Source organism: Lissotriton helveticus, chromosome 8 (genome assembly GCF_964261635.1).
Source record: "Lissotriton helveticus chromosome 8, aLisHel1.1, whole genome shotgun sequence".
Lineage (NCBI taxonomy): Eukaryota > Metazoa > Chordata > Amphibia > Caudata > Salamandridae > Lissotriton > Lissotriton helveticus.
In genome coordinates, this window is record NC_136069.1 from 1,111,793,491 (window position 1) to 1,111,818,644 (window position 25,154).

Genomic DNA, 25,154 nt, shown 5'->3' on the forward strand with positions numbered 1-25,154 from the left:
AGGGAGATGAATAGCCAGGCCAGGTTTACTGGTTGAACAGCCAGGTTTTCAGGGATCTACGGAAAGTAACGAGATTAGTTTCAGTGCGCAATTCAAGAAATCAAGTATCTGAGGGGGGGATACCCAGTTGATGGACAACATGCCAGAGCTTGTCCCGTGGCACCAGGTCGAATGCAGTCTTCAGATCTATGAAGGCCAGGTACAAACTACCTTTCCCTATAGTAACTGCCTTCCAATAGATCATGAAGAATCTAAACACCTGGTTCATAGTTCCCACCTTCTGCCTTCTGCCTGCTTGGAAGTGGGATAGAATATTTTCATCCTCTATTCAGGTTCTAATCCTCATAAGGAGGACCCTGCCAACCACCTTTTGCATCACGAAGATCAAACTGATCGGTCTGTAGTTAGCAGGGTCCTCCCTATTCCCTTTCTTAAATATTGGCACAACCTCCACACCTTTTCAGGAATCTGGGACAAGAAATCCTCTTGCTATCAGGTTCATAATTAGTAGGCTGAATTGGGCCCAAGGCTTGGGATCATATAAGAATAGATCCCCGGGAAGTCCATCGGGACCTGCTGCCTTACCCAGAGCAATACTGTTTATAGTGGAGCTTAAAACTGTCAGCTATCTCTGAGGCATCTATAATATCTGGGGGAATCTCAATGATAGGAGGAACAAGGCATTCGTCCTCTAAATATAAGTTAGAGAAATTCTCTTGCCATTGCTGGCCCGTTATATGATTAGGGATTGGATCAGATATTTTCCTATCCCTACGATTAATAAGATCCCAAATTAGGGTAGCGTCCCTCTGTACTGAGGCCTGCTTTAATTCCTGCCAATGGTCCTCCTCCCAATTTGCAGACTGTTCTGCTAATAAATCACATACTCACCAAATAATATATAGAATGTTACTCTTATAATATAAAGTACAGGTCCTATATATTCTTTAGAGAGGAGGTGAATAGGAATCGCAAATAAGAATAGAAATTAGAAAATAACATTCAGAAATGTAGGGTTTATTAAATATTTAAAGTAACAAAGTATGCATGATAGCTATATTTTAATATATATAAAAATATCTGATAAAGTTTGTATAAATATTTAATAATTAACTTACAGATGGCGCTGAAAAATCTCCCATTCCTCTTCTGTAGCAATAGGACAAAGCGGTAATTATTTACTGAACTTCTTTTCTCCGGGAGGTGAACAAATTAGTTATTTGTGGTGACGGCTCATGAACTCCTCTAAGATCATGACGGTGAGAATAATAATATGTATATATTCTCACGGCATATGATCACAAGGGGAAAATAGACTGAAAGCCGTAAGGCGGTAACGTTGCTAACTTATCGTTACTGTTTGTGACGACTGATTGTGAATTCCGCTAGGATCACTAAGACTGTTAATATTATAATATATATATAAACAATATGTGATCTCTAGGGGAAAACATAATAACAAGTGTATCATTGTCACATTGATTGTAAATGTTTAGGGTTTGCGTCGACGGGTTAGCAACACTTCTCGAGCTAAGTACAGTATCAATATTATAATATAAATAGTCACTATATACTATATATAGCCAGAAAAGGAGTAATATTTGTTATAATATATCTGTTTCTAAGAACATGCTGCAGACGTTACAGAGAAAAGGCGAAAAACATGCAATACATTTTTTTTCTACATATAAATGTTTAAATATTGACAAATAGTCACAATTTATAACTAAGTACTATGCCTATGACATCTTTAAACAACTTACAACTCCGAAATATGTTTGTTGATGCAAAAAGAGAATCCGATGCTAGAGAACGGAACCTGCAACAGGGATTGGCGGGTCAGAAATAACTCGGGAAAACAAACCTATTTGCACAGTAGGTGTGGTTTATGTAGTTTTTTGTTGTTTAGTAGTCTATGGAAGGAAGATGTGGCTCCGCCTATGTAGATGGCATGTTTTGCAGTTTACACGTGCTCACGTTTTAACTGTTTTTCATCTGCACGTGTTCGGAAAAGTTGCAAACTGTGAAGCTGTAAAGGTTTCGATTTTGATAGTAACACATATAAGGTATTATTATCTACATACGTTGGAGAGTTTAAAAAGTGTTACTCGGTAAAATGTGTTCTTTGCATTTTCATGATTAAAAGCATCTAAATAGAAGACGTATAAAAAAATATCGTTATCATTAGAAGAAAAAAAAAGGTTTAACATTTGTTATTTTTATGGTTCTTAATTTAAAAAATGCTAGCATTTGTAAATCGTAATCCTACCCTTGGAAAGGTGTGCTGGCGCTTGGGGCATTGGGAAGGTTATCTATACTAATATATTAAAGTAAGAACTTTCAGGCTTTGAGGCGGGTAAACTCGGGAACCACGGCGCCAATCTACACACCCGATACGCTGTTGAAATCGTCAGGGTGTGTAGATGGTTATAGGCTACATAAATATAAAAAATAAACGTTATTTACAAAATTTATATAAAAAAAAGTAGTCCCTCCAAAGTAGCGCCGGCCGCGACGTGCGTGCTCACGTCAGGAGCACGGGGAGGAGCGGCGTCCGAGGAGCGGCGGACATGGCACGGGGAGGAGCGGTGAGGTGAGGAGCAGCGGACAGGCCAGCGGCGGTGCGAGCAGCGGAGAGGCGGACATGGCATGCGGGAGGAGCGGCGGCGGACAGGCGGTGAGGAGCAGATCGGTGCGGAGCGGTGAACTGAGGAGCGGCGGCTGAGGTAAGGCTCCAGGGACAATGCCGGGGCAGGCGGGGGTCGTGGCAGGCGGGGTACGGGGCGGGCGGGGGCACGGGCTGCTGGGCAATGTCGGGGGAGGCAGGGGTAGGAGAAGCCTGAATGCTCCCGGACAAGGTCGGGACGGGCTGCTAGTTAAATAATAAATGCCCTTTTCTATGCACCTATAGACTTGGCTTTTACATTTTCAATTGCCTAGTCTGTATATTTACACTTCCTCCAAACATTTTGGTATTGCTATTTTAGTATTGTAGTGAGCCATTCAGTAGTATGTGTTTATGTATACACTGTTCTAAAAGTGAAGCTGCTGTACATTTTGCCAGACACTCTCCTTGCAGAATTGTAATAATTCAGCCAGTACCAAGTAGTCATGGTGCAAAGTGGGCCTTAGGGCATGGACTGCTTCAAACTACTATACACTATGCATGCACTGTTCAAAGCATGGGAAACGTGTCTTTTATAGCTTGTATTATCCAGTCTATATTCTTACACTTCCAGCAAACTCTTTGTGATTGCTGATTCAGTACTGTAGTGAAGTATTCAGCAGAATGCCCTTATGTATGCACTGTGCTAAAAATGAAGCTCTTCTAAATTCATACAGACACTCTCCTTGCAGAACTGTAATTATCCAGTCAGTACTCAAGTAATCATGGTGCAAAGTAGGACTTAGGCCATGGACTGCTTTAAACTTGTATAGACTATGCATGTACTCTTCTATGTAGCTTCACATTTGTTTTTTATACATTCAATTCCCCAGTCTGTATCATTAAACTTTCAGCAATCACTCTCACTCTACTGTTTCAATATTGTAGTGAGTCATTCAGCAGTATTTCCTTATATATGCACTGTGGTAAAACTGAAGCTTTTTATAAATTCAGTCATGCACTCTCTTTGCAGAACTGTAATCATGCAGTCAGTACCCAAGTCATTATGAAGCAAAGTAGGCCTTAGTATATGGACTGCTCCAAACTCCTATTTACTATGCATGTACTGTTCTATGCACCTGCAAATTTACCTTTTATATTTTGAATTCCCCAGTCTCTATCCTTACACTTTCAACACACACTCTGTCATTCCTGTTATAGTTTTGTAGTGACTCATTGATTAGTGTGTAGTAATGCATTCAAAACATTCAAACAATAATCAGCATATGTACAATAAGTGGTACATTTCCAGAGATATGGCAGTTATTGTGCACTGTGATATCAGCACAATGGATGCACCGTATTTACGATGTAGTGTATTATGGAGCAAAAACGGCACAGATATGTGATGTATTTGTGTTGCGAAGGTGGTGCATTGCTTGACTTGCGTTCCAAGTGCAACGCAGCTCCAGCAATGCTCTTGGGGTTCTATGCTCACACGGCTTTGTCAATCCTTTCGACGTACCGTAGGCCTAAAAGTGACTGAATAAAAAATATTATAGATTTCACTCAGTCACTTTTAGGAGGTGTTCCTATGCTAGAACACCTCCACTCCCTCCACCCCCCCTCCCCCCTCTCTGTGCAGGAAAGTCTCTTTCTGGCGCAGGGCTTTAGAATGTGATGCACCTTACATATGCATTACATTGTAAATATCAGGTACTATGGTACATCTTTTGCAAAACCAGTGCATCACAAAAGTGACTGAAAAGATGTGTAAAAGAGGTACAAGGGGTTGTAAATTCGCTCCTAACACATACAAATTCACCCAGGCAGTTTCACTAGCAGTGCAAATTGAAGTATAGACTTCTAACATATTTATATGGATGTGTTACATTGAAGTGCTTTGGAGGAACTACAGTATAGTATAGGTAAACACCTTATACATTTATGCTGTAGCACTTTCTTATAGTTTTGCACTTTCACATTCACCATACACTACTAATTCATTCATTCATTTATGCACTACAGATTCATTCTGACAAAGGTTTACACACTAATATAGAAATATAGTTCTTTTTTAAGCCAGTGGAGGTAGTTTTGAAAAGAAGTGGGTTTTTTTCCTTTTTAGTTTTCTATTTTTTCAGCAAGTTTTTAGTTGTTTTTTTTTAACCAAAAAATTGAAACTGGAAACAAAAAAACTGTGGAACAGGAAGAAAAAAGAAAAAAATATATTATTGTTTTGGGGAACGGGGCTCTTCTTTGCTCTTCACAATGAGGTGAATAGACTGCTCCCCGTAACAAAGGAGTTCTCTGCAAAATTTACAATGAATTGTAAGATCTGCAAACTGAGGCACAATAATAGGATGCGGACTGCTCGGAGGAGGTGGTGGTGCACTTAAGGTAGAAGGAACTGCAGGTTGAGGGTTCTCCTGGAACTTTTGTGTTGCCATCCTTCCATAATTATTTGGATGCAAATTTTTGACATGGCGAACCATTGAGGCTGTCCTGAAAGAGTACTTTTTAGTGGGGTCAGCCCTGGAAAGTGTAACCTCACAGATCTTGCATGTTACTATCGGTACATTCACCTTTTTCTGTCCCTCCGGAAATGAAGAAAACTTCCAAATGAAAGCTTCTTTTCTCTTTTTCTGAGGTGGCTCAGTAACAAAATTTTCCTTAGAGTAATGTACTGATGAAGTCTCAAAAAGAGCAGCCATTGTAGAGTTTGATTGTAAAAGACTACAGCTCCACAGAATAGATGTTTTTCCTAGGAAAGTCGAAGTAGGATGATCAAAATGAGAGGGGTCTTTCAACAGATGGAATAGGAAGTTTTATGAACCAATCAAAACTCTCCTTTTATGGTCACATGACTTTGCGTACGCTTACAGTGCTCTTACGGTGCTCTTAAGATGCGAGTACGTACGACGTACCTCTGCGATTTGCGTAATTGCTTTTAAAAGTAATAATTGTTTATTAAAAGTAAAAAGAAACTATTTTCATGATTGTCCTAGATACTGTCTTCCCTTAATATGTACATTAATTACATAAATATATGTTTTTGAACAAATAGAAACTTTTGCGCCGTACGCTTACGGGGCGCCGTATATGACGTCACGCAGAAGCGTTGATGCGATGCGCAAGGTCAAAGAGTATCCGTAACGAGTGCACAGCTACGCACAGAGGACCATTTGCCGTACAAAGTGTGGTGCGATCACTGTACGCCTACGGTGCAATTACCCCAAAAAATATGAAAAAGGAATTATACAGATTTTAATTGTAAAAAAATTGAAAAATAAAATGTTTCTATAACAAAAAATGTGGGATTTAGTTTTGTTATTATTTTACATTAAGAATATGAAATATAATTTAAAAAATAAATATTTTTAATAAAAATTTAAGAAATTAGTTTAAAAAGAAAGAAATGTAATCATTTATACATTTAAAAATTATCATTTACTAAACCCTTGAAATTCACTGAAAAAACCATAGGTTTCAGCCACGTTACAGTTAGGAATTAGCATTTAAAAAACCTTGCAAATTCACTGAAAAAAACATAGGTTTCACACATGTTATAGTTAGCTGGAGATTTCACTCATACAAAACCATTGAAATTCCCCCAATATAGTTAGTTCAGCTAACTAGAACTCGCGCGCCCGCAATTCACTGCTGATGACATTACATGCTACATCACTCATGACATGATCAGTGACATGACATCACTGATGGCATCATCCAGTGAATGTGTGTCTTTCTGAAAAATAAATATTTTTTATATATGTATATCTAAAGGTTGATGGAAGAAAAAATGGGTAAATAAGTGTCTAAATGTTTTTTTGGGAAAACTGATTGTTTAACTGACTTATTAAGTGTATTTTAGTGAATACATGTATTAGCGAGTAATGTTTAAATATGTAAATATCTGTATCAGTGTCTCACTTTGTGTATAAGTGGCTGCATGGCTTAGTGAGTGGCTACATGAGTGTCTATATGGGTTATTAGTTGGGTTTTTGAGTATCAGAATGAGTGTCTGTATGGTTTGGTGGGGGGTATTACTTACGGCACAGATGCATGAACGACTGAGTCACTGTTTGTATGTGTTTTGAAGACAGCATTTGTGCAGGACTGTATGGGTGGATGATTGTGTGTATGGGTGTGTTAGTGAGTGAATGACTGCCTTAATAGTGTCTTTATGAGTAAGTACATATTTTTTAAACTAGTATATGTGAGTATTGATGTATATAAGTAAAGATATATGATAGTGACAGAGTGGAAGAGTTCCTGTATAAATAAGTATGTATTTCTATAACTGATTGTTTAAGAGAGTAAGTTTGTGTACATTTCTGTAGAAATAATTGTAGTGGTGTGTGTAGAGCTGTATATGCAAGTAAATGGATGTTTGATAGTTTATTTCCATGTGTGAGTATATGTGTGAATAACTCTATGTATAAGTGTAGGTGTGTAAGAGGATGTATAGGTGTATGAGTAAATATGATGAGTGAGTACATGCATGAGTGACTATATAGAACTATTGGTGAATGAGTGGATGGGTATGTAGAAAGGAATTACTGAATAGGTTGTTCTAACTGGTATTGGTATCTCCATTCTTTAGAAAATTGTACGCTCTATTTTCGAATGTGTGTATCAAAGGTTATACTAGGGTGAGAGGAGTTCTGCCACTCTTTCACAAGGATGATGTCATCAGTGATGTCCTCAGTGATGTCATTTGAGATGTCATCAGTAATGTCATGAGTCATGTCACTGACCATGTCATGAAAGATGTAGTATGGGGGGGCGTGGCTTGGCGCCCGAGGGTGATGGCGGCATCTGCGTGAGGCTCCGCAGCGGCTTCAGGAGACTCCTGTTATGCGACTGCTTCTTCCTGCCCCGAGATGAGGGTTCGCCACCGGATTACTCCTGGACAACTTTGAGATGCCGGCTGAACCCTCACATGCTGCAGCGACGGAATATTTAGCCGGAGTGAGTCTTTTCGGGCCCGCCGTTACCGCCGCTGCCATTTTGCGCTCCTTGCGAGCTGACACATTTTTTTTTTCTTTTCCTGCGCACTGGGTCATGTGTTTGCCGAGACATTACCGGATGTTTTCCGCGACGTCCTAAGACCCCCAACATGCCTCGCAGTTGAAATATATGCCGCAGTAAGTCTTTAGTGGTCTCGCTGTTACGGCGACCATCATTTGGCATTAGGCATGCATTATCTTCTGCCTACCAGCGTATGAGGCCATCTTTGTGACTTAGTTGTTTATTGTTTAATTCTTTTACTGCCTCATAAGACCACGCCTAATTACTGCCTCCCAGCTTTGGATATTCCTCTCTCGCCCTATGTATGCAGCAGATTACTTGCTGCTATATGACCATTGGAACTGTTAACCTGAGACTCCTCACGTGTCCTCCTCTTGTATGACCTTGGATGTTTTTTGGGTCATGGAGGTTCTCTTACTGCATGTTTCCTGATGGACGATGCTGCTCCTGACTTGTTGATGACATCGTGCTTTGCAACTGTGTTCTTCAACATTTCACTGTGAGGCTCCCTGTGGATATCTAGGTCTGGGTTCGTTTCCTCATGTGTAGATTGTGATCACCACAAGTCTCTCTACCTTTTTACACTGCCTTGCTCGCTGTCTGCAACTCAGTGCATATTGCATATCGCCTTCAAGGAGCTTGTAGTCCAATTAATCTGTGGCTTCCCTTGCTGTCAGTGAAGTGCTCCCTTCTACGAATCAGCCCCTCATTGGATCTTGCTTCATCAGCTGCATGTTCTGGATTGTTTTCTTCTCGCTTATGCCGCACTATGATGTTTGCCATGCCTGCTGTATATGATTTTGTGAACAAAAAGGGTAGCTGAACCGTTCCTGGTAAAGAGAAAGCTGTGTATCAGGCGTGACCATGGGTGTGGATGTGGCACCCTTGGGCATCCATTATGTTGGAATTATTTGCCTCACACACCCGGATGAGTGTCATGCTTCATCATCGGCATTGCTCCTCATCGGGGAGGCGGTGCAATCCCCGACGGGCTCACCTCAAAGAGGGGCTCTTTGACGGAGATCTTTTCTTCCAACAGCCTTATGGTGAAGTGCGGGTATGTGGGCAATGGAATAAGGAAAGTAGAAGGTGATTAAAAAGTAGTAGGGAGTACCAAAAAGTACTACTTTATTCTGGGGGTCTCCCTCTACGGTTAAAAACGTGAGAACAACTAACTAAGTACCACTGAGTAAAGTATGGTGGGACTTGGTGTTGTAAATTATTTACATGGTCAACATGTTTCTCGCACTAGAAATTTTCCGCGATTCCTCAGGACCTATAAAAATGTGTACTATGCAGTCTTACAACAACATGCAGGTGTCATGTGTATAAATGCAAGCACTATCAGTGTAGTTTACCTCTGTGGTAATATCCTCTGCCTAATGGTCTGGGGTAAAACACCACATGAGTCTTCGGCGGTAATCGAACATCAGGGGAGAGCCATTAGGTGTAGCTCTATCAGCCCGTGCTCCTGTTCCTTCACCTACCCGTGACCGCCGAGCTCGAATCCCAGCTTTGGATATTCCTCTCTCGCCCTATGTATGCAGCAGATTACTTGCTGCTATATGACCATTGGAACTGTTAACCTGAGACTCCTCACGTGTCCTCCTCTTGTATGACCTTGGATGTTTTTTGGGTCATGGAGGTTCTCTTACTGCATGTTTCCTGATGGACGATGCTGCTCCTGACTTGTTGATGACATCGTGCTTTGCAACTGTGTTCTTCAACATTTCACTGTGAGACTCCCTGTGGATATCTAGGTCTGGGTTCGTTTCCTCATGTGTAGATTGTGATCACCACAAGTCTCTCTACCTTTTTACACTGCCTTGCTCGCTGTCTGCAACTCAGTGCATATTGCATATCGCCTTCAAGGAGCTTGTAGTCCAATTAATCTGTGGCTTCCCTTGCTGTCAGTGAAGTGCTCCCTTCTACGAATCAGCCCCTCATTGGATCTTGCTTCATCAGCTGCATGTTCTGGATTGTTTTCTTCTCGCTTATGCCGCACTATGATGTTTGCCATGCCTGCTGTATATGATTAACACCTCTTCTACTAAGTGCGTACTCTTAGAGCTCCATTTCACTTCGTTCTCTCTTCAAGCCATTCTAATGACTCTGCTGCACCTCTCATTGTGCAACTACCTAATCTTCCGTGCATACTGCTTGACTGTGATACTATAATTATGATATATGGGTAGGCCCAAGTCTCTCTCACACTTGCCTCATTCAACAAAAACTGTTTTTGTCAAGAACTCTAAAGTCTTCACTGCCTTTTCCAAATTAGAGGATTACCTCACTTCCTCTGGTTCCGACATCGCAATGGAGCCCTCTCAACCTACACAGGGGACAACTAATCCTAAGAGACTGAAAAAGGATCCTCCTTCACCACTCAAACAGTCTCCGTCTGTCTCCATGGAGATGTTATTGGATGAGATTAGATCTTTTCGCCCTTTTCTTGAGGAGATTAGATCCCTCCGTCCTTTTATGGAGGACACTAGTGCCAAACTTCAGGCTCTAACGGATAACTGGTCACAAATGGAAACTAGGGTATCTTCTGTTGAGCACTCAGTTACCTCCCTTCAGGAAACGTGTTCTACTGTCTCTCATTTGAATTCCCAGGTATCTGTTCTTAAACGACAGGTGGAGGAGTTGGAAAACAGAAATAGACGGAACAACCTCCGCATTTATGGTCTGGCGGAGGGACTCGGGGGTTCAGATTCACTTTTCTTTTTCAAATCGTTCATCCCCAAGTTATTCGTCTACCAGAGGGCACAAATCTTAACATTCAGCGTGCACATCGTCTGGGTCGTCCATCTACTTCTGCCTCCCCCTCACAGAGACCTAGATGCGTCATACTTTACTTTATGGAATATACTGATCTCCTGAAGGTCTTGACGGCTGCCAAATCATCTCCAAAGCTGACATGGTCTGGTTCTTCCTTGTTTTTTGCTCAGGATTATGCAAAAGCAACTGCCAACCGGCATAAGGCCTTCTTGAACTTGAGAGATGACCTTCGTTCAATGGGAGCAAGATATGGCCTTTATCATCCTTGATTGTTCAAAGTTACCTATAACAACAAGACCACCACTTACGATGATCCAGTTTGTCTGCAGAGTTTTATCAATGCACACAAGACCTTTGCCATAGACTCCTCTGGACCTTCATCCTCTTTTCCTGGCTGAGTTGCAGTTTTATCAGTTGCTGTTGTGATGTTACATTTTGCTCCTCTCATTTCATGAGCAGTCTTCATTCATTGCTTCTAACCTTCTTCTGGTTTAGATGATGTTCATTGTTGTCTAGGTTTTCGGCTCATTTTTGTTCGTATCCTAACCCTTGTTCTCCTTCTTCATCTCCGCAGGACCCTTCCCCGTCTGATGATGTCCCCCTGGATCCCCGCCTAGCTGACCTTGGATGTCTTGCCTCACCCATGTGGTCCCATCCCTCCCCAGTTCCATCTCATTATCTCCTCTTGTAGGTATGTTTTCCTTTTGTCTTTCCCTTATGTTCTTCTTTATGTTTAGTATTCTCTTCTTTATGTTTCTTCTCTCTCCTTCATGCATGAGTGACAGTTTTCTTTTTTCAGGATCAACTCCTTTCTCTGTCTTCTGTGTGTCATTACGATTTGTTCTCGCCCATGCGGTTGCTTCTTCTATTCGACTGTTCTTTTTTCTTTCTTTCTTTCTTCTCCTGATTTTTCTTCCCCTATTTCTTTTCGCATTCACTGCTCTCTTTTTTCCTTTTTTTCTCTTTTTCACTTTAGGTGATCATTTTTTTTTATACTCTCTTTTTTTTTCATGGGTTCTTTCTCTGATTCTCTCACTGTCTTTGCCATAGGTTCTTTACAGATATGTCACTGAATATAATCTCATGGAATGTTAAGGTATTAATTCTCCAATCAAACATCAACGAATTTTGTCTCATTTAGCTAAGTTAAATGTTGATGTGGCTTTCTTACAGGAAACTAACCTGTCTGTCACAGAGTCTGTAAAACTTAAAAGATGTTGGGTCGGTGAGGTTTTTTATTCACAGGGAGATGGCAAACGTAATGGAGTCGCTATCTTGTGTCGTAACTCTTTGCCTCTCTCCCTGATCGCCCAGGAATCGGATACTGACGGAAGATGGACCTATGTCAAATTATCTCTTAGAGGTGTTCCAATCTCTCTCCTGAATGTCTATGCTCCCACCGCCGGCGAGCCTCCTTTTTGGGCTGACTTTTCCCGCCACATTACTCGGTTTATGGATGACAACTTCATCCTTGATGGGGACTGTAATCATCCTTTAGATCCTTTTGTCGATAGGAACTCGGTTGCTCGTTATATTCCTAACAAACCCCACAAACTCTTTACCCAGGCCATATCCCAACACAAGCTTGTTGATACTTGGCGACTCTGTAATCCAGCTCTACAGGAGTTTACTTTTTACTCTCCCTCTCACTGCTCTCGGACGCGGATCGACTACATTTTTGCTTCTCATAATATTGTCCAAGCACTTCATGCTGCGAAAATTGGCCCAATCTTACTTTCAGATCACGCCCCTGTTTTGATTAATGTTGATTTACTTCCCAAATTGGATGGACCCAAGAGGTGACGTTTTAACAATGCTCTTCTTTTAGATCCTAAATTCACTGCTTCCTTTACCACCTTTTTTGATGAATTTTTCTTGCTTAATGACACCCCTGCTATCCCGACACATACTATTTGGGATGCATTCAAAGCTGCAGCATGAGATTTTATTATCTGTTATATGGCAAGGAAGCGTAAGGCTGCCTGCAAACTTACGGGGGATCTCCTATGTGACATTAAGTGATTGGAACACGCCTATTTCACCTCGCATTCACAGGAATGTCTGACTGCTCTTGTGGCAGCCAAAATGAAATTTAACAAGAAATCCACAGAAGATGCTTCACTTAATTGTTGAAATCTAGTGCTAAGTTTTATGGGGGCAGAAACAAGGCTGGGAAGATACTTGCCAATTATCTGAAGGTCAAGCATAACAAACTAAATATTGAAGCCATTTATGACACTAACTCCGATCTCAAGCATAAAGACGCTGACATTTTAAATGAGTTCTCCCTTTTTTACAAGACTTTATATTCCTCTGAAACTTAACCCTCTCAACACACATTCACACATTTCTACTCCACTATCCAAAAGCCCGATCACTTCCCCTTAGATCTTTCCACTTTAGAATCTGCCATCTTTCAAAGGGAACTACTCATCGCGCTTCAGCACCTCAAACTGAATAAAGCACCTGGGCCAGATGGCTTTACCGTTGAGTTTTATCACCACTTCTCAAAGTTACTCATTCCAAGACTTCACTCCCTCCTCAACACGTTTACTGCCCTAGGGAGGTCTTCTGGGACCTTTTCTGATGCCCACATATGCTTGATACCAAAAGAGGGGAAAGACGTCAAATATTGTAAGAACTACAGGACCATTTCCTTAGTGAACATCGATTACAAAATATTTGCTAAAGCATTAGCGACGCGACTGGACCTCTTGCTTCCCGACCTTTTGGGTGAGGAACAATCGGGTTTAGTGAAAGGTAGATTCATAACTGACAACACCAGATTACTGTTTAACATTCTGACGAAATCCCCACGTTTGCAGCATTCTCTTGCTGCAATCGCTTTGGACGCAGAGAAGGCTTTTGATAGGGTTGAATGGTTGTACCTCTTCCACACCCTCAAATGGTTTGGTTTTGGCCCCAATTTTATTTCTTTAGTCTCTCTATTATACTCCTGCCCACGTGCAGCAGTCTGCGCGAATGGTCAAGTCTCTTCTTTTTTTGATCTCGGCAGAGGTGTCTGCCAAGGTTGCCCCCTCTCCCCCTTCCTCTTTAATTTGGCCTAAGAGCCGTTTCTGTCCAAACTTCGTCAGAACCCTAACATCCACGGTTTTCAGACCACTCACTCTCATATTAAACTTGCTGCCTATGCAGATGATATTCTGCTCAAAGCAAAAACAACAGGTGATGGACAGAATGCAGAACAATGTCATATATTCACCCCAGTACAGAGATCTGGGCCTAAATCCATCGTTTTTTTTGCTCACCATGACTTTCCAGTTTGAACCCAGCTATATGCAAATCAGCCTTGACCCTGTGCCCCATGGGAACAGTCCAGCCCGAACTGCCGAACCAGGTCCTCCCTGGACTGGAAACAAGCATCCAAGGACCGGTTTCGGGCTTTCAGCCCTCATCAGCGTGGATAGCTTGATTCCAGTGGCATGGAGAGCACGGGACTCACGTCTGAGCATACCGTCCCACTCGGGGTGACCAAAGCAAAAACAACAGGTAATGGACAGAATGCAGAACAATGTCATACATTCACCCCAGTACAGAGATCTGGGCCTAAATCCATCGTTTTTTTGCTCACCATGCCTTTCCAGTTTGAACCCAGCTATATGCAAATCAGCCTTGACCCTGTGCCCCATGGGAACAGTCCAGCCTGAACTGCCAAGCCAGGTCCTCCCTGGACTGGAAACAAGCATCCAAGGACCGGTTTCGGGCTTTCAGCCCTCATCAGCCTGGATAGCTTGATTCCAGTGGCATGGAGAGCATGGGACTCACGTCTGAGCATACCCGTCCCACTCGGGGTGACCAAAGCAAAAACAACAGGTGATGGACAGAATGCAGTACAATGTCATACATTCACCCCAGGACAGAGATCTGAGCCTAAATCCATCGTTTTTTTGCTCACCATGCCTTTCCAGTTTGAACCCAGCTATATGCAAATCAGCCTTGACCCTGTGCCCCATGGGAACAGTCCAGCCCGAACTGCCAAGCCAGGTCCTCCCTGGACTGGAAACAAGCATCCAAGCGCCGGTTTCGGGCTTTCAGCCCTCATCTGCCTGGATAGCTTGATTCCAGTGGCATGGAGAGCACGGGACTCACGTCTGAGCATACCCGTCCCACTCGGGGTGACCAAAGCAAAAACAACAGGTGATGGATAGAATACAGAACAATGCTTAGACGTGAGTCCCTTGTTCACTTGGCCACTGGATTCAAGATAGCCTGGCTGATGAGGATTATGAATCCGAAACCGGTCCCAGGATGCTTGTTTCCGGTCCAGGGAAGACATGGCTTGGCAATTCGGGCTGGACTGTTCCCATAAGGCACAGGGTCAGACTGATTTGCATATAGCCATGTCTGAACTGGGGTGGCTGAGTGAACTAAAGAATGGTGATGGATTAAACCCAGATCAGTTGACTGGGGGTGAGTGCTTGTTTTGTTCAAATGCTCCGCCCATTATTCTCTTTTGTATCGCTTTGTTCGCCCTAAGTGTGGCAGGGTTTGCTCAGACGTGAGTCCCTTGTTCACTTGGCCACTGGATTCAAGATAGCCTGGCTGATGAGGATTATGAATCCGAAACCGGTCCCAGGATGCTTGTTTCCGGTCCAGGGAAGACATGGCTTGGCAGTTCGTGCTGGACGGTTCCCATAAGGCACAGGGTCAGACTGATTTGGAGATAGCCATGTCTGAACTGGGGTGGCTGAGTGAACTAAAGAATGGTGATGGATTAAACCCAGATCAGTTGACTGGGGGTGAGTGTTTGATTTGCTCAAACGCTCCATCCATCATTCTCTTTTGTATCGTGATGATATTCTGCTCTTCATCTCCAATCCTGCGAACTCAATTCCTGCTTTCCTGGAGGAGGTACGGAATTACTCCCTGATCTCTGGCTACAAACTCAACAATGATAAATGCGAAATCCTGCCCTTGACGAAGTTTACTTTTAAGCCTGATTTTAGTGCCTCCAATTTTGCTTGGAGCCCGTCGCATATCAAGTACCTAGGCCTTCATATTACCCCTTCCATTTTAGATACCGTCTCCCTCTGTTTAACTAAATGTATCCAGAAGATTTCGGATCTAACTGCCAGGTGGCATCCTCTTTACCTATCTTGGTGGGGCCGTCTTGATACACTCAAGATGATGTTGCCCCTATAATCCTCTACACGATATCTAATATTCCTGTGCCCATTCATGCCAAAGTTTTTAGGAAAATCAATTCAGTTTTGTCCTCCTTCTTATGGAACAACAAGAAGTCTAGGATGTCCCTCGCTAGACTGATTCGCCCTTCTTCAGAAGGTGGAGTCAATTTCCCAGATTTTCCTGCTTATCACAAGGCCTTCTTGTTACCGCAAGCTTCCTTTTGGTTGCAGGATCCCATCTCTTCCTGTCCTTTATGGGCTAAGGTTGAGCGCTTTTTCCTTTCCCCTTTTTCCTTTGCTGAGTACATCTCCTTTTCTCGCAAGCCTTCTTCTATTTCCACGCCCATTCATAGATTCACTGCCAAACTCTTTCTATCTTCTTCTCCTACACCCCCCCCAATAACATTGCTGATTTCCTTTCTTCTACTATCTGGCATAATGCTTATCTCCTAATCCACAACAAACCCTTTTATTGGAAATCCTGGAGGCAGAGGGGGTTGGTCGGGGTATCACAATTGTTCTCGCATTCTGCCTTTTTGCCTTTCCCAACTCTTCGCTTGTCTTTTGATTTGCCTGCATCCTTTGCGCCTAAATACCTCCTACTTAAGTCAACAGTGATGGCTGCCTATACCCGACTTTTGCAGGCTCAGGCGTTACCCTCCTATCCCAGTCCTGCTACACGATTACACTCACTCCTTCGTACTACCTCTAAGGCTTCTACCATCTACAAACACCTTCTTACCAATGAGTCTATTAGGCCTAAGTCCAAGGTGGAGGAGCAGTGGGAATGTGACTTTCCCACAACATGGCCTATAGCTCTCTGGGACAAGATATGGACTAAGGTTCGCAAGTCGTCTAGAGCGGCGACTCTAACGCAGTCTATGTTCTTTATTTATAACAGGTTGCTCCTCACGCCTTTTACTCTTAATAAGCGATTCTCTACCATTCCAGATGTGTGTTGGTCTTGCTCCTCCCCGAATGCTACCTTATTTCACATGTTGTTTCTATGCCAGTCTGTACATGACTTTTGGTTACAGGTGTGGGCTCAAATTAATGTAATTTTCCATACTCGCATTCCCTTTTCTCATGCTCACGTGTTTTTGGGGAGTCTGTCTCCTTGCTGGGGTGACTCTGAACTTGATGTCCGCATTATTGACTTACTGTTGGCTGTTGCCTTTCAACAGATCACCATTAATTGGAAGGCGTCATCCAATATCTCCCTCAAAGCATGGTGGTATAACGTCTGTCACAACCACAGGTTGGATACTACTTTTGTTTTTCCTATTCAAATGGCTTCGAAAAGGGCGGAATTGTGGCTTCCTATTGTAATGTTTCTGGATAATTGCTCCCTCCGCTCTTTCTGTCCACAACTCACTCAACAAGAGGTCCCCAAACCTCCTTGAATACCCTTGCATTCCTTCTTTTCTTCCTTATCATTTGCAATGTACGTATTCTACCTTGTTCATCTATGTAACCAGTATAGTACTTATGTTTACACTTATTACCCATGATTAGCTTTGTAATTGATTCTTTTGCATTGTTTTCACGATTGCTTTAATTCCCTTCCCCCTTTTCTTTTTGTTCCCACTTCACTTTTCATGCATTATCTATTGTTGACTCCTTATATTTCTAATAAAATTCTTTCTGAACTTAATGAGTGATGTAGTATGTGATGTCATCAGCAGTGCATTGCGGGCGCGCGAGTTATAGTTAGCTGAACTAACTATAAAGGGGGAATTTCAATGGTTTTGTATGAGTGAAATCTCCAGTTAACTATAACATGTGTGAAACCTATGTTTTTTTCAGTAAATATATATATATAAAAAACATATTTAAACTTTACAGAAACACAGTCACTGGATGATGTCATCAGTAATGTCATCAGTGATGTAATTTAAGATGACATCAGTGATGTCACTGACCATGTCATGAATAATATAATATGTGACGTCAACAGCAGTGAATTGCGGGGGCGTGAGTTATAGTTAGCTGAACTAACTATAAGGGCCACATTTTTTCTGATTTTGTATGAGTGAAATGTCTAACTAACTATAATGTCCCTGAAACCTGTGTTTTTTTCAGTGAATCCCTCTCTCATTTTATTGAGGAGAATGTATGCTTAGACGTGGCCCAGTTTGGATTTCGACCAGCACATGGTACAGAATCAGCATTGGTAGTAGTTCTTGATGACTTACGATCGCAAATCGACAGTGGTCGAGCGGCATTTTTGGTGCCACTCAACATGTCGGCCTCGTTCGATACCGTGAACCATTCCATATTGATCAGGAGACTGGAGGACAGTGGGGTGGTCAGTACAGCCCGTGACTGGTTAGCCTCCTACGTCTCTAACAGACATAAAGTGGTGACCTTGCCCCCTTTTATGTCTGACAACAGAATGGTAAGGCAAGGTGTCCCCCAGGGCTCAGCGATTAGCCCCATTTTGTTCAATCTATACCTCTGCCCCTGATCAAGTTGATTAAATCCTTTGGTATCACGGTAATAAACTATGCAGATGACACACAACTCATCTTCTCCCTCGAGGGTAAGGATGCTGTCTCTACAGAGACCTTCCACCGCTGTATGCTGGCCACGGCGGGCTGGCTGAGGGAGAATTCCCTCCAGTTTAATGTATCTAAGACAGAGGTTTTACATTGCTCGCTGGATAAAATCCCGCGCCCTTTACCCAATGATTTTTGGCCTTCTACCACTAAGGACATTGCTGAATCAGCTGGTTCTGTTCGCAACTTGGGAGTCATTTTTGGTCATCACCTACAATTGGACATCCATATAAACAAGACTGTTAGTACTTGCTTGTTGTTGCTAAGAATGTTGCATAAAATTCTCCCTATGCTACCTTTGTCGGCGAGACCAGAGGTAGTGCGTAGTATCATACTCAGTCGGTTAGATTACTCAAACGCATTACTTTTAGGAGCCCCTAGCTCCTTGATAAAACAACTGCAGAGGATCCAGAATATGGCAGCCAAGCTGGCTCTTTCGCATGTGCTCTCTGCATCTTCATCTCTAGCTCTTAAAGATCTTCACTGGCTGCCTATACTCCAGCTGATTTGCTTTAAGGCTTCTTGTATTGTCTTTAGAGCACTTCATGGATTGGGACACATTGCTCTTCAGAACAAATCTAGATGGTATTCAGCAGCTAGGCCTTTGTGCTCCTCTTCCAACCTTTTTGGTTGGGGTACCTCGCATTCGGAGGACACGGATGGGTGGTCGCTCCTTCAGCTTCACTGCCGCTAAAATATGGAATGCTCTTACACTCTCCTTAAGGAAGCTGATTGAGCTGACCCATTTTAAAAAGGGTCTGAAGTCTCATCTCTTTCCTAGAGATGTCTGATCCTCCCTTGCTTGTGTTGTGATTTTGGAGTCAAAGCGCCAGGATACCCTTTGTTATACAATACAATACAATACAATACAATACATACAATACAATAGATAGACAGATAGATAGATAGATAGATAGATAGATAGATAGATAGATAGATAGATAGATAGATAGATAGATAGATAGATAGATAGATAGATAGATAGAAAGATAGATAGATAGATAGATAGATAGATAGATAGATAGATAGAAAGATAGATAGATAGATAGATAGATAGATAGATAGATAGATAGATAGATAGATAGATAGATAGATAGATAGATAGATAGATAGATAGATAGATAGATAGATAGATAGATAGATAGATAGATAGATAGATAGATAGATAGATAGATAGATAGATAGATAGATAGATAGATAGATAGATTTATATAAAGAACCACAGTCCCGAAATACCTTCTCATCTGCAATAATCAGGTACAAACCACCAGAGCTGAATTCTTTTTGAAGTGCTTTATTGCAGTTAAAACCGCAAGACACGTTTCGGCGGCATTTTCCACGGCCTTGCTCACATGACATGCTGGGACAAATAGTGACAATTTATAGTGACGAAAAACAGTTTCCGGTCGGTCCCAAAAACTACAATAGAACTGGAAAACATACTCGAATATGCAACCAGAAGTAATTGATACTACTAAAATACACTGCATGAATTCATAGTATTTACAAAGTGGTAATGAATACTGTCATAAACACAACGACCTCCTGCTAAACCAATTGATTACAGACTGACATAAATAACAGTTTTGTATATATCCAGTGATACATTTCAACAATTGGTTGGCAAAAATGTATGAAATCAATAACATTTTCAGTACAATATCATAGTAGGAAGTGATTTCAGACTGACGTGCAAATAGTAATGATCAATAATGTGCAAATACAAACAACGTAATTAGTTACCTGCTATTTAACTCATATCAGACTATGGATAATTGGTAAAAATATAAGAAACCTTCTTTGTGGGAGACCATGACTAGCTACCCCTATTAAAATTGGAACATGTTCTGATGATGTGCTGAAATTACTCAAACGGCGAACTGATCTTAATGGCCATATACACTTATTGTTCAAAGAATAATACTCAATTGCACAATAAATGGGAGCTAAAATTACAGAACATTTGTAATATAAATCCCATAAAAACATTCATGAAAAATGTGCAAAATAGAGCAAGTGAGCAGCAAATTATCATATCAAGCCCCCTTATTTAGCACCACATGCAATGGACTGGGGCAGGAATACAAATAGTGCAATGGAAAATCTTATCACTTCTGTTTGCCAGTTGAAACTGGATACATAAAGTGCGAGTGGAAAAAGCATATTGCATGATTGAAGAGCAGCAGGGCCCACACTAAGCTTATATCCATCTTAAGTCAGACACTAAATACAATTAATGTAGAGTAAAAATGTGTGAATACCATGCAGTTTAAAACTGTCACTAAAAACCTAGCAAATTAACCCCATAAAAACCAGCTGGTAAAACAAGGTAAAGACAAGGTTAAAAGCCAGGTTAAAAACAAGCACATGCATATCAACCACTTAAATGCTCTAACCATAACTCTACATAAACATCTCAAAATGTGAATCAAGATTTATAAGAAGTTATGTAGGCCCTCCCCTATATTTAGACCATTGGGCATCTTTGTGTCGAGCAACTGGATATATTGTGACTCCACTTGTCGTAATTTCTTTTCCCTGTTACTTCCTCTAACTGATTTAGGTATCACACTCAGGTAATTTAGATTGTTATGATGTACTGATTTAAAATGACGTGCCACTGGATGACTGGAATCCAAATTAACTATTGTGCTTAGATGCTGGAGAATGCAGGTAAAAACTTGTAACTTAGTGCTGCCTACATATTTCATCCAACAGGAACACTCAAGTACATAGACCGCATGGTCAGTTCGGCAAGTGAACAATCCTCTGATCTTGGTTGGGGTAGATTCATAGGCATTAAAATATTCAGACATATCAGTGCTGTACACGCTCTGCAAGAGCTACATTTGAAAAAAACAGCTCTTTTGGAGAGCCAGGTGCTAGTGATGTCAATCTCCGGACTAGTTCTAACTAGGGCATCCCTGAAGGTAATCAGAAGGAGATCCTGCAGCAGTTGTGACATAGTTAGATCTGTTTTAAATATGGGCCAATTTGTATAAAGAATTGTTCTTATCTTTCTTTCCTGGTTACTGGATGTAGTTATTAGTCTTACGGATTCAGTATTGTAGGAAAGGCCATCAGGGTTTAAGTTTTTGTTGCAAATGGTTGCATTGGAGACACTTCTCAAATAATCATCTCTGGACATAGAATTAGCTTTAGACAAAGCTGCCTTTAGATCTTTAGTTCTGTACCCACAAGCTTAGAATCTATCAAATGAATCAGTTTGACACTGGATAAGATCTTTATCTGAAATGAAAATCCTTCTAGATCTCAAGAATTCCCCGTGCAGGATACTTTTTATAAGATGCTTAAGGTGGGAGCTACCAGCATGTAATACGGAATTTCCCGCTGTACTTTTTCTATGCAGTTTGGTTTGTATAGTTTTGTTGTCAATATAAACTTCAACATCTAAAAACTGAACAGGCTGGCTACTGATATGGGCAGTAAATTCTAGATCTAGGGCATTTTTATTAACAATATTCACAAAGTTGTCAGCTGAAACACTTGAACCTTTCCAAATTACAAAAACGTTGTCTATGAAACGTCATCAATGTACTATTCGGGCTTCATAGAGGCCCTTGTGGGTGTACCTGAGGACATGCTCCTCCCACCAGCCAACGTGGAGACACGCATAGCTGGGAGAGAAGCATACCCCCATAGCAACAGCACACAATTGCTGCTAAACCCCTCTGTTAAACATGTAATAGTTGTTAATCAAACATAATTCAATCATACGCAACAGTATAACATTGTGGTGACAAAAATGAATACTCCTCTCACCTAAGAAATGTTTCACTGCATTAAGCCCATCCAAATGGTGATTACTGGTATATATTTATATTTAAATCCAAGTCTATGTTCCTACCTAATATGCCCAAATATTCAGTAGACACATAGCATGATATGGTTGAGTCTGATATAAAGAAATTGAATCATACTGTAAAGAAAAATAAATGGCAAAGAAGTATGTTTTTTAAGAACTTGACATACATAAATCTAATTAAGAGACTAGGCAACAACTGTGATATAATAGTCAAGAAGTCTGACAAAGGCAGTAACGTTGTATTATGGCCTAAATCAGACTACATTACTGAAGCTAACAGGCAGCTTGAGGATATCGCTTGCTACAAAAAAACTATCCCTAAAGAATTTGATAAGGCTAAAGAAAGCATTTACAAACTGTTATGTCAATGGAAAAGAGAAAGCCTCGTCTCCAATGAGGAGTTAAAATTTTTATATAATGAATTTCCTAAACTCCCCATTTTGTATCTCATCCCTAAGATACACAAAGGTAGAACGCCTGTTCCTGGGAGGCCCATTATCTATGCTATGGGAAGCATGGGAGAACATCTTGGTCAATATATTGACTACTTTTTACAAGAGTTAGTGGTTACCCTTCCCAGTTACGTAAAAGATACTGGCGACTTCCTTTCGAAAATAGATACGGTAACATGGTCAGACGATCTTTTGTTAATTACACTTGACATAGAATCGTTATACACCAGCATTGACCATTGCCAAGGACTTGAAGCCATTAAATACTATTTATCTAAGCGTCCAATTGAATATTATGCACACAGTAAAGTCATTGTTGCATTAATTGATTGGTGCCTACATAACAATTTCTTTCTCTTTAATGATGCGTTATACAAACAATTAAGAGGAGTTGCTATGGGGGCCTGATTCTCCCCCAGCTATGCATGATTACATGTTGGTTGGTGGGAGGAACAGGTCCTTAGGCGTACATATTAGGCCGCATTTGAAGTTCATGTCACTGCATATTACCGATATATCGACGATGTGTTCTTATGATAGCGGGGAACACAGGAAGAGGCAGAACTATTCATTGCAGCCATTAACGATAATGGCATGAATTTAAATTTCACCTCTACTATTGATAAACTACAAATTGATTTCCTTGATGTGAGGCTTCAGGTCAAGGAAGGGGTATTATGTACTACGCTATTTCGTAAACCCACAGCTGGGAACATAACGTTGCATGCTGAAAGTTCCCACCCAAAACATCTCATAGCGAGTATCCCATACGGAGAAATTCTAAGACTGAAACGTATTTGTAGTGATAATGCAGATTTTTTGACATGTCAAGAGGAAATGTGCAAGCATCTCAAAAATAGAGGGTACAGCAATAAAATCATTAATGATGCCATCGTTAAAGCTAGTGAACGTCCTAGGAGTACTTTGTTCAACAAACATCATACTGATCAGAATCCAGTGAAGGGAGTTTCTGATAGTCCTAGATTTATAACTACTTTTTCTAGGCAGGAGAGAAGAATTAGAGGCATAATGACTAAACATTGGCCAATTGTTTTGACTGATGCGGTGTTACAAGAAAGGTTGCCCAAAGTACCATGAATTACTTTTAGAAAAGGTAAATCTATGGGCACTGACCTTGATAAAAACTCTCCAGAAACTAGGAAACCACCACTCTGGCTGCACTCTGTCAATGGCTTCAGACGCTGTACATCATGTCGAGCCTGTAAATTCCGGTGCAATAAGACGAGCTATTGCACACCCTTTGAAACATCTCCTGTTCCAATAAAAGGCAGCAACAATTGTAAAACCGAATGTGCAGTTTACGTTTTGATGTGCACTTGTGGGCCAAACTACATTGGTAGTACTAAGCAGCCAGTGCATGTCAGAATATTGCAGCAGATAAGGGCAATACTACACAACGACACAGCTTACCCTGTGGCCAGAAACTTTGCTAGTTGTCATGGTAAAGACATTAATTGTCTAACATATTATGTTGTTAGTGCCATTCCGAAATCCAAGAAGGGTGGCAACAGAGAGCGACAGCTCAGACAACTTGAGACCAAGTTCATATTAGATTTTGATAGCAAATGGCCACAGGGATTAAACAACACGGAAGATATGCCCACCTTCTTGTAAGGGTATAATTTGGATTGTTGTGTTTATGATGTAAATGGTTACAATTTGTATGTCTATCAATTTTTTGATACCATTGGAGACTTATAAAATTTCCAAATAGTCAGCTGCTATCTTTCCTAGACCTTTCCTTGATTGTTGTTTTTACACGATAATGGTTTTTTAGCAGTATGCCATTTAACGTGATAGTTTTATCAATTTTAATATTTTACCCCGGAGGGAGTATTTTATTAATGATGGATTATAATACGTGCTTGCTATTAGCTATTTATATTGTATTTTAGAATATTAATCAAGGTCTTAACATATTATACTTATTACTGCACTGCACTTTTTATGCTATTTTGCACACTACTGTTTTTTGCACTGTCATGTTAGTTCCTAATTTAGGACCTTAGCACTTAAGCACTTTTATTGGGTTTTTTGGTTGCCTGGATTCATCCGGTTAGAATTGCAATGCTCATGGGCAGTGCATGTGTGAAATACCAAAAAACAACGTTGATACAATATGGATTTATCCAGAGAGAATTTTTGTGCATTCTTGTGCAATTCCCAATTGTATCCAAACGATTGTAGTTGTTTAAATTGCTATATTTGTAAAATTAAAGTTGTGTGCAAAATACACCAACATTTTAAATTAAATGAATAGCATATAAGCATGTATTGGTGTAGGGTAAAGAAAAAGTACGCTGCACACCTTGCTTCTGAAGTCTTTTTACACTGTCTGTTGACCCTGTGACTGTTCCTTTAATGCAACCCAGGTGTGCACTTTCACTACATGTATAAAAAGAAAAAAATGGCGCAGTTTAAGCTGAATGTGATCAAGGGCGGTATAGCCCGAAACGCGTCGTCGTGAGAGGTGATTAAATAAAGTTTTTCTTGCCTGAAAATCTGCTGCAGAGGCCTGAGTCTCCTTCCTCGCCAGGCGCTAGCTGGAAGTGGTCGGGGTAATCCTTGGATATATATATATCTATATATTACCTACTGGCGGTCGCCAGTAGGTATATATAGTTAGGATTTTTTCTCTATGGGTTTTTTGAAAATTCTATGTCTAATAACTTTGGCGTTTGTGGACGGAATTGGCTGAAATTTTCAGGAAAATGGCACATTTTGTTACTG